This window comes from Martes martes (genome assembly GCF_963455335.1).
Source record: "Martes martes genome assembly, chromosome: X".
NCBI classification, from domain to species: domain Eukaryota; kingdom Metazoa; phylum Chordata; class Mammalia; order Carnivora; family Mustelidae; genus Martes; species Martes martes.
Window position 1 is genome coordinate 24,423,931 of NC_137897.1, and position 16,812 is coordinate 24,440,742.

Consider the following 16,812-nt stretch of genomic DNA (forward strand, 5'->3'; position numbering starts at 1 on the left):
ATGGGTGAAGGGGAGTGAGAGACACATGCTTCCAGTTACAGAACAAATAAGTCATGGGAAATAAAAGGCACAGCTTAAGAAATATAGTCAATGATATTTTAGTAGAGTTGTGTGGTGAAAGATGGGAGCTATACTGTGGTGAGCAGAGCATAACATGTAGAGTTGGTGAATCACTATGTTGTACATCTGAAACTAATGTCACATTGTGTGTCAACTATACTCCAATAAAAAAATTTTAATGGATCATAGATTTAAATATAAAATTATAAGGCCTTTAGAAGAAAACATAGGAAAACATCTTTGTGACATGAGTTTAGGTGAAGAGTTCTTAGACATGACACCAAAAGTACAGTTTGCAAAAGAACAAATTGAAAAAATTGAAGTTTATCAAAATTAAAAAGTTTTTTTTTAATTTTAAAGATTTTATTTATTTATTTAACACAGAGAGAGATCACAAGTAGGCAGAGAGGCAGGCAGAGAGAAAGGGGGAAGCAGGCTCCCCGCTGAGCAGAGGGCCCAATGTGGGGCTTGATCCCAGGACCCTGGGACCATGACCTGAGCTGAAGGCAGAGGCTTAACCCACTGAGCCACCCAGGCGCCCCAAATTATAAAGCTTTTGTTCTGTGGAAGACACCATTAGGAGAAAAAAAAAGTCAAGTTATAAATCTGGAGAACATATTCTCAAATCTTATATCTGAGAAAGGGTACATATCCAGAAAGTACAAAGAACTCTCCAAACTCTGCGGCAAGAAAACAGACAATCAAGTTACAAAATGGGCAAAAACCCTGAGCAGACATTTTACCCAAGAGGATGCAAGGATAGCAAAATAAATAAATAAATAAAATAAAAACTTTGAAAAGATTTCAATGTCATTAGTCATTAGGGAAATGCAAATGATCACCACAATGACATAGCACTATATACTATTTGAATAGCTAAAATAAAAAGTACTGACATTATCAAGTGTTGTTGAGGATGTAAAGCAACTGGAACTCTCACACACTACTGGTGGGAATACAGCATGGTATAGCCACTCTGAAAAATGGCTTGACAATTTCTCAAAAAGTTAAACCCTTACTATATGACCAAGTTGTACCATTCCTGGGTATTTACCCCAGGGCAAAAATTTGCAATCTTTTTCTGTAACAAGGCGGATCATCAGTATTTTAGCCATTGCAAGTCATATGGTCTCTGTCACCACTATTCAGTTCTGCTGTGATAATGCAAAAACAGCCCGAGGTTTTATGTAAATGATAGAGTGTGACTGTATTCCAATGAAACATTATTTATTAACACTGGTCGTAAACCAGATTTGATATGAGCACTGTATGTAAGAAATGAAAACTCACGTTCACACAGAAACCTGCATGTGACTGCCTAAAGTAGCTTTATTCATAATTGCCGAACACTGGAACGATTCTGAATGTCCTTCAGTAGGTGAATGTATAAACACACTGTGGTATAGTCAGTCATTCAGTGGCAAAATACTCAGTAATAAAAGAACTACCTGTTGGGGCACCTAGGTGGCTCAGTGGGTTAAAGCCTCTGTCTTCAGCTCTGGCCCTGATCCCAGGGTCTTGGGATCAAGCCCCGCATGGAGCCCCACATGGAGCCCCACATGGAGCCCTGGTCATCGTGCTCTCTGCTCAGCAGGGAGCCTGCTTCCTCCTCTCTCTCTGCCTGCCTCTCTGCCTGCTCATGATCTCTGTCTGTCAAATAAATAAATAAGATCTTAAAAAAAAAAAAAAGAACTGGGGCACCTGGGTGGCTCAGTGGGTTAAGGCCTCTGCCTTCGGCTCGGGTCATGATCTCAGGGTCCTGGGATCGAGCCCCGCATCAGGCTCTCTGCTCAGCGGGGAGCCTGCTTCCCTTCCTCTTTCTCTCTGCCTGCCTCTCTGCCTACTTGTGATCTCTGTCAAATAAATAAAATCTTATAAAAAAAAAAGAACTAACTGTTGACAAACAAAAAACTTGGGTAGATCTCAAGGGAAATAGGCTGAATAGAGAGAGCAATGGGTAATAAGGAAGGCACGTATTGCAATGAGTACTGGGTGTTATATATAACTAATGAATCATGGAACACTACATCAAAAACTAATAAAGTACTGTGTGGTAACTAACATAATACAAAAAATAAAATTAAAAAAAGTAAATATATAAAAAAGAAAGCCAATATCAAGGTTATATACTTTATGGTTCCATTTATATGAGGTTCCAAAAAAAAAAAACCTATAGTGATGGAGAACAGATCAGTTATTGCCTGGGATAGGTGTGAGGGACAATGTAGGTATAAAGACACAGCATGGGGAGTTTATTGAGGTGTTCTGTATACTGATTGTGGTGCTGCTAACACACATTTATGCATATTATAAAATTCATAGGATTTTCTCCTGCTAACATTTTATACCAATGAAAAAAATCTCATTTTACTTTATGATAATTTCAAAAAGACAATACACATAAAATAAAAAAGTCTCCCCTTTCTCCCTTGAAGTGTCCCAGTTTGGTTGATAAATTATTTGGTCAGCCCATTTATCATCTCTTTCACAACAATGCTATCCCCTCTTAATCTTGTTCCTTATTTACAAATGAGCAAGCTGAGGTCCACAGTTATGAGATTATAGGATGGTTGTGCTAAGGGCTGACCCTGTGATACCTGAATGCAAATCTTGAGCTCTGAGGCTATCCCGCTTCCCATCAGGTGGCTGTTAACTAGATCAGTGGCCTCCATGAAGTTTGTATGATTACATCAGGTCATCCTTTTGGGTGCAACTTATCATTGCGTTCTGAGGTAAGTTGAGCCAGGAGGACCTCTCTGAGGACTTGACATTTCTGGCCTAAGTGAAAGGAAGAAGTGCATCACGAGAATTTCAGTGGTAATGTGCATTATAGGTATAAGATTGGAGCAATATTTGAGGCAGGATCAGACCTGTGTGTACACCAAGTGGCAAGAAGCTCAGTGTGACTCAGAGAGCTAGAAAGGGAGTGTCCTAAGATAAACCCACAGAAAAATATACCATGCCTAGATCATATAGAGCTTTGCAAGTCATGGCGGGGACTTTGGATTTTAAGTGTGGTATATTGGAAAACCAAGGAAGAATTCTAAGCATGGAAGTGACTCTTCTGGTTTATGTTTGTGAACTATCACTCTGTACTGTGGGAGGGGGGCACAAGTGTGAAAGTGGGGACCAAGGGTGGAGCAGTTAGGAGGTTATGGCCGTATTCTCGGCTGGAGATGAGGATGACCTAGGGTAGGATGATGACTGTGATTTATGAGAAGCAGTGAGATTCATGATATAGTCTGAAGTCAGCTTGGCAGGATTTGCTGATGGATTAGATAAGGAGTCTAAGAGAAAGAACATGTTTTCAAAGTTTTGTGCTAAGCATTATAAAAGTCCCATCTCAGTGCAGTGACTGAAATGAGTGCTCAAAGTGATGTATTTTGAAGAAGAAAAAAAAGCAATAGGGCTTGGTAATAGACTGGAAAAAGGGTGGAAGGAAAAGGGAAGAATTAAAGATGACTCCCAGGTTTTAAGTCTAAACAAATGGGCAAATAGAGTTACTGCATAATAACATGCAGGAAACACAGAGGAAGCAGTAGACTTGGGAGGGGAATTAAAAGTTATATTTCTTAATCCAAGTGGAAATTTCAAGCAGGCGGTTGCTTATATGAATCTGATATTCAGGAAAGGTATCAGGGCAGAATATATAAATTTGGGGGTGATCACCACCTAGACAGTCTTTAAAAGTCACAGGACTGGATGAGATCACCTAGGGATAAAGTGTGGATAAAGAAGAGGGACAGAGACCGTGCTTTTAGACACTATTATTTAGAGTTCAGGAAGATGAGAGTAGGTTTTCAAATGAAATCGGGAAGGAGCAAGCCAGAGGGGAAAATCTGGAAGCCCAAGAGAAGGAAGAGTTTCAAGGAAGAGTATCCTTAAGTGTGTCAAGTATTGCTGAGAGGTCAAGTAAGGTAGGGACTGAAAATTGATCATAGGGCTTGATATTGAGTAGGTTGGTTACTGGTGACCTTAATAAAAACCTGTTCGAAACAGAGGGAATAAAAGTCTGAGTGTAGGAGGTGAGAATGTGGAGACTAACTCATTCATGCCAGTCCTCTTTCATAAAGGGTGGAATAAAGAGGGGCATGACTACACGTGGATGGTTTTTTAAGTGAGTCCAAATGTAACATAGTTCACGGTGGATAAGAGTGTCAGGATAATTACCATGTTCCAAGGACACATTGTTAAGGAGCTCTATTGTAATTAGAGTTTTAAAATCAATAAAAGTTATTTTCTATCTTGAAATATAAATGTCGTGTATTAAATGATGAAGCAGAACTAAGTTAATATTTAATTCAATATGAGGATAATCTTTGAGGTCAATTCCATACATTTAAATGAAGCAAAAGACTAGCTCCAAAGATAGCTTAATAACTTTACATCTTTGAGAGGCATCTCTAAAATCACAGTAGCTGATATAGCTATCTTCAGAGCTAGTCATTTAATATATGGCATTGACCTACTTTCCTCTTTAATTATTTAAGAGTTAGCTGTTCAGTTGAATTTTGTCCTTGTGATGTGAGGAAAAGGACTGTAACTTGTTGTACATTTTTAAGTTAAAATTATAGAGTTCGTATAACAAAAAGATCTGTTGCAAATAAATGTAAAATAAATCACTGGATACTGAACTCATTTAAAAAAAAAAAAGTTGGTTTTCCCACATGAAGAATTTAGATTACCATTTGTTCCCAGTTTTTTGATGTTAGAAAAATCGACTTCCAAGTTATGTACTTGAGCAGTAATTTACATCTAGCACATGCAATTGTGAAGATTGGGATGTCTCCTCTTTTATGTCCCCTCAGTAAATATAATGTACAGTGCTTTTGTGGCTGGGTTGAAAAGACGGTCACCTTCCCATCAACAACAAGGCTGTTTTAGCTGCCCAAATATACCAACTCTACTGTATGATATTAGGCATTATGATTTCTGTATTTCAAAGCCTGATTTCTTTCCCCTTCCACTTAAGATTACTTACCTCTTGATTCTCTGGCAGCTAATGACAAAACATTGCCCAAACTGCCCAACTGGGACTAGAGCAAGGATTCTACTAGAACAGCAAGCACTGTCTCTCCCTTCGCCGAGCACTGACTCAATCTCTTATAAATTAGCATTTATATATAATGCTTATAAAATGCTTATAAAGATAGCATTTCTTATAAATTAGACAGATACTTTTTCAAGTAGGAAAGAGGAGTTTCATAAAGCCCAGGAATAAAGTAACTGAGTCAAACTTTTGTGAGCCATCAGGAACACTGGTGACGGAAAGCACACATTTATTTTTTTTTTTTAAGATTTTATTTATCTGAGAGAGAGCAAGAAAGATCACAGAGGGAGAGGGAGAAGCAGACTTGACATGGACCTGAGATCGTGACCTGAGCTGAAGGCAGATGCTTAACCCACTGAGCCACCCAGGTGCCCTGATAGACTCCACATAATAAACTTTATCAAGTTGTTTCAAGTTTGGCTCAGAAGACAAAGCCACATAGAGATGTGTTTTTTAAAAAACAGAGGAATCTCGAAATAAGCTCAAGCCAGGACAGGAAAGTGACAGTTGACTGTTATTAATGATCCATGAGTCATAGACTCATAGATGTGCGTATTTTTTTAAAACCAGTCTTATACATTTTCTGAAATTGTTCCTTTTCTAAAACAAACAGCTATGATCTCAATCTTTGGGAGGGGCATGCTAAATTCTCTAGTATAACTCAAAGACTTCATAAATGCCAGTTTATATGAAACCCTTATAATATCAAAATTTTTAGTAACATAGTGAGCATGATATTGAAATGAATAAATTGTAACCTAACTTAAAGTATGTACAAAATTATCTTTTTATTCTCATTTTCTTCTCTAAGATGTTTCGAGTGTCAGAGGATGAGTATGAGGTCAACAATTGACATGATATGGGTAGAATTTGGTTATATGTTAGAGACAAGCAAAAATAATGATCAGACTTGGGGAGTCATACTTGGAAGAAAAAGATTGAGTGTGTTCTCCCCCCAAAAAGGCAGGGTTTGATTTCTGTTTTATTATGCTTGTATGTGGAATACAAAAATGAATATAATACCACCCAATAACACTGAAAATAAACAAATCAGCAAAAAGTGTGTGATGGTAGAAAAAAGTAAGACAAAGAGGTTCAATGTAAAATAAGCACATGGAACATAGCCCAAGAGGCTCTGTGTCGTATGTTCTCGCAAGAGATAGAGCACTCTTTGGTTCTGTGCTTCTCTGCAGCAAAGGCAAAGATGTAACACAGTAAATTACATCATACCGACAAGGTGTTTTTAAAACAGCCATACCGTTGCCTAGTATTGAGGCCAGAGAAATAAGGGCTGATATTACACGATTATCAATGCCCTCAACAATCTCCTTTCAGTGAACATAGCAGTGGATTTCATAGGGCTGCTTCTTTTAAGTTTCCTTATTGAGTGACGGTGACATAATTTCAAAGAACATTCAAGAGAATCATTTTTAAGAGATACTGAAACAACATGGGGCAGGAACGCCTCGTGCTTAGTCTGACACAATATAGAATAAGGATTTTAACCTGTGCTATCCAGGATAGTAGCCATTAGTCATGTGAGGCTATTTACATTTATAGTTAATTTAATAAAAATTAAAGGCAATTAAAAACTCAGTTCTGCAGTTATATGAGGCACATTTCAAGTTCTCAGTGGCCGTTTGTGCCTGATCCTGCAATGTTGGACAGCATAGATAAAGAATATTGCCATCATTGTAGAAAGTTCTGTTGGGCAGTGCTGATAATAGAGAATGTGCTGAATATTTTTCAGGCAAGCTTGTCTCAGCTACGCTTGCGATAGTCACTGAGCAATTGTGAGTTCAAGGTTATGCTTTCGTAACCACAAATAGGGCAACAATTGCACATTGTTTGTTAAAGCGAGAACCATCGCTTTAATAAGTAATGCAGAAGTCATACTAATTTCCTCCCAGGATAGAAATGAATGGCAGTGGGCTTAATGCTTTTTGAACAAGGCTGGAGAAAGGCAGTTTATAGTAATAAAAGAACAAGATGACACAATAGGAAACCGTTTAAAGAGTTGGAGAAAGTATTCACAGTTGCTCAGAGACATGAGAATACAAAGAACAATTATCTTTCTGTTGCAAATCTGTGCCCTCCTATCCCTCAAAATGCTATGTGCTTGAAGTATTGACTATGTACCTGTTAATAGTTTTAAACAGTGATCATTATCCTCACTTCCAGAAGTTTTATCATTGACATAAGCAGATATCTTAGAATATCAGAAATACAGAATCTGGAGATCTGTTGCAACTGATTTTGTTACAAACTAATCAGAATTTATAAGCTTAGATAATACTTGATATTATTTACTTTGTCCAGCATATTTTCCACAAAACATTGTTGCCATCCTTTTAGTATTAGCTTTGTACCTATTTTACAAAATACTTGAGCAAAAATGGCATGGTCTCATTGCTTCTAACTTTGTTGTCTTGTAAGTATTCTCAACATAGCCATCAGGGTGATCCTCTATAAGAGAATATCATGATGATAGCACTCATGCGTTCAAAGCATTGTGATGGCTCCCATCTCACTAGGAATAAAGGCCAAAGTCCCTATAGCGGCCCAGCATGCCCTCCATAATCAGCCATCTTCCCTCTCTCGCCTCCTCTCCTACCACTTGCTCTGGGCTCAGTCACTCCAGCCACCCTGGCATCTCTGTTCTTTTTCAAGCACAAAATACATGATCCTACCTCAGGGCCTTTGCTTTTGCTGTGCATGTTGTCTGAGCCGTTCTTCCATAAGCCATCATGTGGTTAGCTCCCTCATCTCCTTCAAGTCTTTGTATAAGCCTCACCTTCTTAACGAGGTCATCTCTATTCGGTGTCGCCACCTGCCCACCCCGAACCATTGTACTCAGCCTCCGTGCCTCACTGTACTTTGATTCTTTTCTGCTGCACTTACCTTGTAATATATTACAGTGCCATATAATTGATTTATGTCTTACATTCATTGTCTGTTATCTCTCTTGTCCACCTAGAATTTAAGTTCCCCAAAGACAGAGATCTTTCTTCCTTTTGCTGACATGTCTCCAACATTAAGGAGAGTGCCTGGCACAGGCACTGGGAATGAATAAATTACATCATAAGAATTTCTCTTTCTAAATGTAAAGTTCCTCCAGTTTCAACGCTGGTTTCTAGCCATTTCCAGATGTCAGGTCACAAAATTGTATAACTTTATAGTTGAAAAGGTTCTTGGCAATAATGTAGCCCAGTCACACCTTTACCTGTATAAGTGAACCCATGACCCAGAGAGATTAAGTGACAGTGCAAGGCTAACCGGCTAGTTTACAGCAGAGCTATAGGACTACAGATTCTTAATCCATCTACGAATTAGGATTTTCCAACACTGGATATACTCAAAAGAATATGCCACTGAGAGTTATACCAGAAGAGAGATGCTAACATATTTTCACCTACAGCAGCACCACTGTAATAAGTGTGTATCCTCATGAGCAGCATGAACTTGAATGCATAAATTTAAGAGTCTTCCCCTAAAACAGTCCTAAGGAAATAATAAAATAAAATAGAGTCATATAACTTTAGAAATACATCATATAACCCCTTGCCAGACTGTAGTTTTTAAATATAGTGAGTGCTGTACTTGGAGTAAAAATTAAGTGAGTCCAGAAAAAAAAAATTAGGATCTAATCCTAAAAACATAAATTAAACCTTGATCATTTTCTACTTCCTTTATATTTTCTGTCACCTGGGCTCTACTTTATTCCCGTGCTGACAGCTGCAGTCTTAATGTGCATCTTTGAGAAAATAGGTGCTTTTTGGTCCAAACCACTTTTATCTTTGGCTTATTAGAAGCATCCATATATCATAGGCTGGGGAAAGAAGATAAAATAGGGCATCTTTCTTGCATATAAATCATGGCTTGTGGATCATCGCTGTTAATTAAAAATCCTTGCAAGGCTAAATTCAACATGATGGAAGCTTAGGACATCCTTGCTAAAGGACAAACCTGGAAGGCAAAGTATCTTCAAATTTCTCGAAGAAAGAAAGTGGGATTGGGTCCTGATGAAGCCTGGCTCTGGAGTGAGGGTTACCGTTTCTTGTGCATTCTCGACTGCACCCTAATTCATTGCCGACTGGATCTTGTGGTACTTTTTTTGTTCCAGCGGCATTTGTCTGTTTCACTATTGGGTGGCAACGTAATCATTTCAGTATTAACTAGCACAGGAAAGACACAGCCTTGATCATATAATGTGTGAATTTTACAAGGTCAAACCCAAATAAGCAGAATTTTCACCATCCAGTTTTAGTGACATATTCAAAAAAGAGGCGCATTAGCCTTGAGTCTGGCTTGCATGGTTATTTGATATCCTTAATGCATAAAGGAGAAGGGTGAGTGTAGGTGTCTTTTTGAGTGTGAATGGATATTTATTTTAGGGTTATGATTACTTATGCTCCTCATCGGTGCCAGTCAGGTCAATAGGATTATATTCCAGAAATTGATTTTTCCCCCAATGAGTAAATAATGAAGCAATTTAACCTCATCTGCTTCCTAATCTAAAACCTTTCACGGGTACGGTGAGGAAAGGCAGCTGCCTCAGCTTGTGATGTGCTCATGCACAAGGCCAATAAACACCTTTGGGTTTTATATGAAGGTCATGGAAAGCGGATCATTTGGGAAATGTGTACAGTTGAAGTGCATCTTCTGTTCCTTGCAGCCATCAATCCTGGCTTGCAGAAATGTCTCCACCTATGTTAGAGGGTGAGCACAATCCTGCATTAATCAGGGACATGGTTTCTGCCCCAAGAATTTCTCTTTCATTTATTTTAATTTAAGTGTTTATTCAGATACTGGCATGGAAAGAAAACAGCACTTAGCTGCAAATGAAAATAAAAAGACAGGTGGAAAGTGGTAATTGCTTAGATTATGAATTATCTGGGCTTGCTTTATACAAAGCCTGTTGTTTTGTTATGGCACAATCTGTGGCTTCTCAAAGGATCCTAACACACCTGGAAATCAAAATTAGCCTTCAAGATTTGACTCTGCTGTCATAGATGAAATCGCCTAGTGGTCAAAATCGTCCTGCTTGCTTTCTTCAGGCTTCACGTGGCTTATAACAATGACAGTACCCAACATTAGCACACAGTTACTGCACGCCAGGCTGGGCACAGACACTGTACTCAAATTATCTCATTTAATTCTTTTAGGATCGGGCATCTAGCTGGCAGTGGCTTCAGAAATCAAGGTCAGGCTTTCAGTTCCAGAATCTGGCTGTCTGGGCAGTGGACTTCACTGCTTCCTGTCCTCGTAGTTACTGATACACAACAAAAATCATTATCCTCCACATCATTCTTTCACTGGTTATGCCTGCTGTATATGTAGAGGACTTATAGAGAGGTACCTTTGGGAGCTTCCCATTCATTTGAGGAAATAAAAGCTAAAAAGGCCGGAAAGCACTATAAAAAACAATAACTTAGTTAAAAATTATTTTTCATTTCTTTCCCTAATGCTTTAAAAATTAGTACTATCTTTCCTGTATGATAACATTTAGAACGTTTATGCAATTTTTTGGGAAGACTTTATTTATTTATTTGACAGAGATCACAAGTAGGCAGAGAGGCAGGCGGGGGCGGGGGTGGGGAAGCAGGCTCCCCGCTGAGCAGATAGCCTGATGCGGGGCTTGATCCCAGAACCCTGAGATCATGACCTGAGCCGAAGGCAGAGGCTTAACCCACTGAGCCACTCAGGTGCCCCAAGAACGTTGATGCAATTTTGATTATACCTTTATTTTTAGTTGTCTGAGATAGTTAATGAAAACAATGTTTATGATATTGAAAATTTTTTTTGATATTGAAAATTTAAAAATAAATAAGTCTGTCTCTTCTAGTAGGCAACATTTCGATATATGAGGTTGAGGTTAAGTGGCTTGCATGAGGAGACTGTAAATTCTGTGAGGAGAAATATGTAAGCAGTCTTCATGAAAATGTTTTTCTCATTGATTCCCCCAGACATTTGTGGGGTGCCCAGTGAATACCAGATGAAGTGCTAAGTTAACTTCCTCTTAACTACTCCCCCAAACCATTAGACTTTCCCCAAACTGTACTTAAATTTTCTCATGATTTTTCTTCTTTTCCATAGACACCATGAGGACAGGAAGCACATCTACTATGTTCATTAGGCAGTCCCAAGTGCCCAAGAGAATACCTGGCACCCGAACACACAGCTAGACCCACTTTTTCCCATCTCCCTTGTAGTTAGGTGTGAACATGTGTCTGAGTGATGGTCAATGGAGTGTAAGCCGCCGGGCCTGGTGACTCTTCCAGGACTGGTCCACAGAAACCTACCACTCACGATCCTTTCTCTTTCTCCACCCATAAACTTAATGTCAAGGACTCTGAAGACCTTGGGGAAAGCCTACCTGTAAGACGGAAAGAGCTTTGGTCCTTGAGTGGAACACAGCCTCTTCTCCCTCTCGTCAACCCTCACTGGAGTGGAAAGGGAGAAAAAAATAATTTTTTGTTGTGTTAAACCAGAATTTTCCAGGTTTATATGCTGCAGAAGCTGGGCTAGTTTACCTTAACTAATACAGAGGGATGAATGAGCATGTCTCTGGTCAAGGGATTCTCAGATTAATTCTTCAGCTTTGGAAATATCTTCCTCTTTCCTATTTGAAGAGCTTTTTAGGAATCACTGGGTAGTTGAAAAAGATGAAAGATATTTTTATGACAGTTGCATAAAATGCGCTCAGGGAAACTATGTGGGAGTGTTCCAATGGGAATCTGAAAATCATTTGCCTCTACATGTGTAAGATAAGCCAATCCCAAAGGGTATGAAAATAAAAGACAAAATTCACGCTCTCAGGGAACTTGCACTCTAGTGGGGTGGAGAGGGAGATTAGTAGAAACTTACAAGTCTGTCTTATGAGTCCTCAAGCAATCCTCTCTCTTCTTTCCCTGCCTTCTCCCAGACATTTCTGCCCGTGGCTTTATCATCTGTATGTTGACAGTTTTCAGTGTATGTCCCTACCCCAGAACACTCCCTCTGAGAGCCATAGAGGTATACTCACTGCTTACCTGACATCTCATTTGGAGGTTATCACCAACATCTGAAAGTCACCGTGTCCAAAAGTGAACTCAGAATTTTGTTTCTCCTGCTTCTCCTTTAATGTTCTCAACACAGAAAGTGGTACCACCATCCCCCCTCCACAGTAGTCCAAGCCCCAAGTTCATGAGTCATTCCTGACACCCTCCTTTTCCTCATTCCTTATCTCGTCTCAACCATGGAGTCCTGTCAGTTTTACCTTCTCAGTATTTCCTCAGTCCTTCCAGTCCTCTCCATCTTGGCCTCTGTTTTATTCTAAGCACATAGCAAATGCTACCAAACTAGCTGCGCCATATGTATTCCAATCCATCTTTTATCCATTGCCTGTAGTGCATCTGGAATGACACTTTAAAAAAATAGAAATATGATTATGTATTCTCTTAACTGAATGCCCTTTGATGACATCCCATTTTCCAAAGAGAATCCTTAACAATTCCAGTATCCTTGAATTTTCTGGCCTCCATCTACCTCACCACTGTCATCTCACACTGATCTCTCCCCATGACCTATCACCCTGACCCGTTTCTCAAATGCAGGCCATGCTTCTTGCCATGGCAAGGTGTTCTCGCACCTGGAATGCTCTCCCCATTCTATTCTATGTCAGTGTAAACATCATACCAAAGGGAACATGGCCCAGCCCTTCTGCTATATATCAGGTTCCTTTCTTTCTTCTTACATAGTAATTTACAGTGGCAATTAAATATGTCATTATAATTCGTTATTTAATTGTGGCCTCCCGTTTGACCATATGCTCTGTGAGAACAGAGAGAAGGCCCATTTGTTGACTGCTATCTTCCTAGTGCCTCGTATTTGTCTGGCACAAGGAAGATACTCAATGAATATGTGCTTAATTAGGGGTCCCTGGGTGGCTCAGTTGGTTAAGCATCCGACTCCTAGTTCCAGCACAAGTTGTGATCTCTGGATTGTGAGATCAAGCTCCATGGTGGGTTCTGTGCCCACTGCGGTGTCTGCTTCTTCCTCTCCATCTCTCTCTCTCTTTCTCTCTCAAATAAATAAATCCAATATTCAAATCAAATATTTAAATATGTGCTTTATTAATTTAACACATAATGCAATATGGACATTGCAAGAAAAGAACTAACCATACTAGGGGCATCAGAGATGACTTGCCTGCACTTCTTTAGAAAGGATCAGTAGAACTTGGCCAATAAAAGATGATGATTAAGATCCTCTTGGGAAATACACCTGAGGCACTGGCTGTAAGTCAGCCATATTGGTAAGCATTTTACTTGTGCTATTCTGCTTTACATTTGAAGAAGCAGAAGCACAAAGAAATTGAAGAATTGCCCAAAGTGACAATTTTGGCACTGGCCCTGGGATATTATAGCTGTAGGCCTTTCTCTGTGAAAGAACTTCAGAATTAAAACAACAACAACAACAATAACCTCTAAAACTCAGCAGAAGCATGGCTCTGGTTTCAGGCCCTGCCCTCTAAGAGCCCAGAAGCAGATTTCGAATCCTTGGAACTCTGGCAGACTGAGCGTTGGAGACACTTGCTCTGCCGTGGATGCTGCCATGGCCTAAGTGATGGCGCCATGGATTGGGTACGTCTGGCTGGCTGAAGTGGACCACGGTATGACTGGCCTGCTGGGAAGAGACTCTCCGCTCCTGGGACGAGCAATGGGGGCAGGGAGGGCAGGTGAGTGAGTGTTCTCTGCTCCTCGAGTCAGTGGAATTGAGATGAGGGGAAGCCTCAGCCTCAGCTCATACATTTTCATCAAGAAGGTGACCTCAAGCAAAATCACTCTGGAAAACACTTCCCAGGTGGGAAGTCTCTGCCAAAGAGACAGGGTCTTCTAGGGAAGGAGACAGTGAGGATGACTAACTCTCTTTGGGACTAAGAAAATAAGGTCAGAAATGAAAATGACTCCAACTCTGCTTGGCTTTCCGTTTTTCCCTGTAATTTATGTTCCTGTTGGAGATTTTGGAATAATAAAGCCTCAAGAGATAGGGAGAAATGTTCTGTTCCAGTATTCACCTGGATATTGCATAAGCAGTATCTGTACTTTCTATGACTTCCCGTGCTCTGTTTGCCAAGTTCAGGGGCAAGAACATCCTCCCTTTGTAGTTTGTGTAGATTTTTCCAACAGGTCTGATTGTTCCACTGTTTCCGGACGCAGAGGACAGTGATTCTTTAAGTCAGTTATCTTCCCTCCACCTCTGCACCTCTGCAAGTTCAATAACTCTTGTCAGCTACTATAGATTTTTGAGATGTCAGGGGAGGAGTTCCAACTTTAACTGTCCATGAGATCGTATCGGACCTCTTTGAAACACTGGCCTGGCAATATGTGGGTAATGACCCAGTTGCAGTATTATTGGATATGGTTTTAACACGAAGCTTTTGAAAGACATTTGGCAAAGACTAACTCTTTCTGTAAAGCTCAGCTGGAAATCAAGCAAAATTCGTTCCTCCCATGGCTTCGTTCACTCCTAGGTAACTAAACATTCTGTTGTGTTAAAGGATGTCTTATGTTTGTTTGTTTGCTCTATTACTATAGGTGGCATACCAAAAAATATAAGAAAAAAATTCAATTTTTCCCCTGTAACTTAGAGCCCTATGCTGGAATCTGTGGAGAAGGGGAAGATTTATTGAAACTGGTAGCTTATGTGACAGTGAAATGGTTTTCTCACTGATTTCCATCCAGGGATGATCTATAGACCTAACCAGTTAGGGTTACTTGGTACCTGAAAACTGTAGTTTCAAGACGTCTCTTATTTCTCCTCACCAGCCAAACATTGTCTGAGCATGACTGTAGCTCTGTGCCTGAATTTCACGTCAAATATATTCAAGTTCATTGTGGTTCTTCAAAGTCTCCCTTTTAAATGATGGTGGCAGTTCAATTCAGAGTAATTATGTGCCAAAGACGTGGTTCTAACCCCATTCCTTTCTAGAAGATGGAGCACAAAGAGTTTCTAAGTTTGGAGCTTCCCTGGAAAAGTGCAGAATATAATCCAGGCTCTAATCTACAGAAAGCAGGCTCTTACCTTGAATTTCCTAGACTAGCTTTCTCCTGATTTACTTGATTGCCTGCATCTCTCTCTCTCTCACCTTTTATGGAGAGCTGAGCCCAAGCCAAGTTTACTGTTCTTGCATATCTGAATGTGCCACCCTGATATCATTTACTTGGCGGGGGGAGGGAAGATGTAGAGAAAATGGAAATGGGTCAAGGCTGTTCTTGCTTTACTCCAGGGCTGAGTGTATGGCCAGCCAGTCAGCGTGTGTGCTGCACAAAAGCACCGAGCCCAGAAATCCAGCAGGTACTTCTCTTGCCAAGCCATACACTTTAGCATGGGATTGTTTCCTCCAGGGGAAAGGGTGCCTCTTTTCCACAAAAAGGCAACTACAGTTTGCTAAGCCAGATGCCAGTGGGGTTGTTTCAGACTGGGTGGTGGGAGATGCCTTATTCCAACTCACCAAATAGTACCATGTAGACTACTGGGATCCTGTCCAGACCTTTACACCGGAGTGGCAACCCCACTATCTAGGAGGTTACAGCATACACATGATCCTAGCTTATATGTGATGTAAGCTGATGTCTTTGTTCTGATTCCTTAGAGGCAGATCTGGAGACACAGTGACCACCCATCCTTCTTCGCCCTGGACCATGGGATTGGCTGGGATGTGGGACTTTCAGTGCTAAAACTGGGAAAATCCTGGGCACATCAGACTGATTTGGCCACCCTATCAAGTGAAATATTGAGGGAGTATTTTTAGGCTAAAGGAAGTAAGGGGAACAGGATAAGACTAGGGAAGAAAGCTAAGAAAGGAAGTAATCTCAGTTGGAAAATTGTTTCAGCCTGGTGTATGCGGGACTCTGAGGTATGAACTGATTGGTTCCATCTTGAGGCAAGAGACCCAATTTCTTTAACCTTTGTCAGACAGTTGCTGGCCAGTGGCTGTCGCTGGGGGGTGAAGGATATATGACTTCCTGAGTGAGGCAGCCCCCCCCTTAGGCAAACAGCAGTGAGGACAATTCTGCAGAGAAGGGAGCAACTGTGGGCTATTTGCAGCTAACACTCAGAGTAGATGGGGAATGGGTCCAGCAGCCCAGTGAAAGCAGTATGTGTGGGGCGCAGTGTCCACTGTAACCTGTTACTCATACCTGCTCTGTTTCCTGACTCTGACTTCAAGGAGCATGATAGAGGATAATGTAGCATTCACATCACTTACTGCCAAAGAGAAAGAAAGCTTTGGAAAAGCAGATGATCCTTGGGGATCAGATCAGGAATAAGAACATCATTCATGGCAGCAAAGTCCCCATATCCTTTCTTGCAGAAAGCTTAGTGATGTCATCTCCTCCAGGACCATAACTCTCTACTCTACAACTGCTGTGTCTCTACTTGTCTCCACTATGTAAGAATGGGAACAAGAAGAGTTCATGATGCTCTCCCAGTGTCATGGAAAGCCCTGGGAGCAGCACCCCAAGCTGGGGTGGCCAACTTTTTCTGGTGTGCTTGGGAGTTTCTTGGGTTTTAGCAAAGATCATGTCACGTCCTGGAAAACCCTTCCATCCTAGGTAAACCAGAGCCATCAGTCAGTCTAGTTCCCAGAATTTCAATAATTGATTTATTAGCAAGGGGGAGGATTTTCATCCCCTAGATGGTCTCTAAGATGAAAAAGT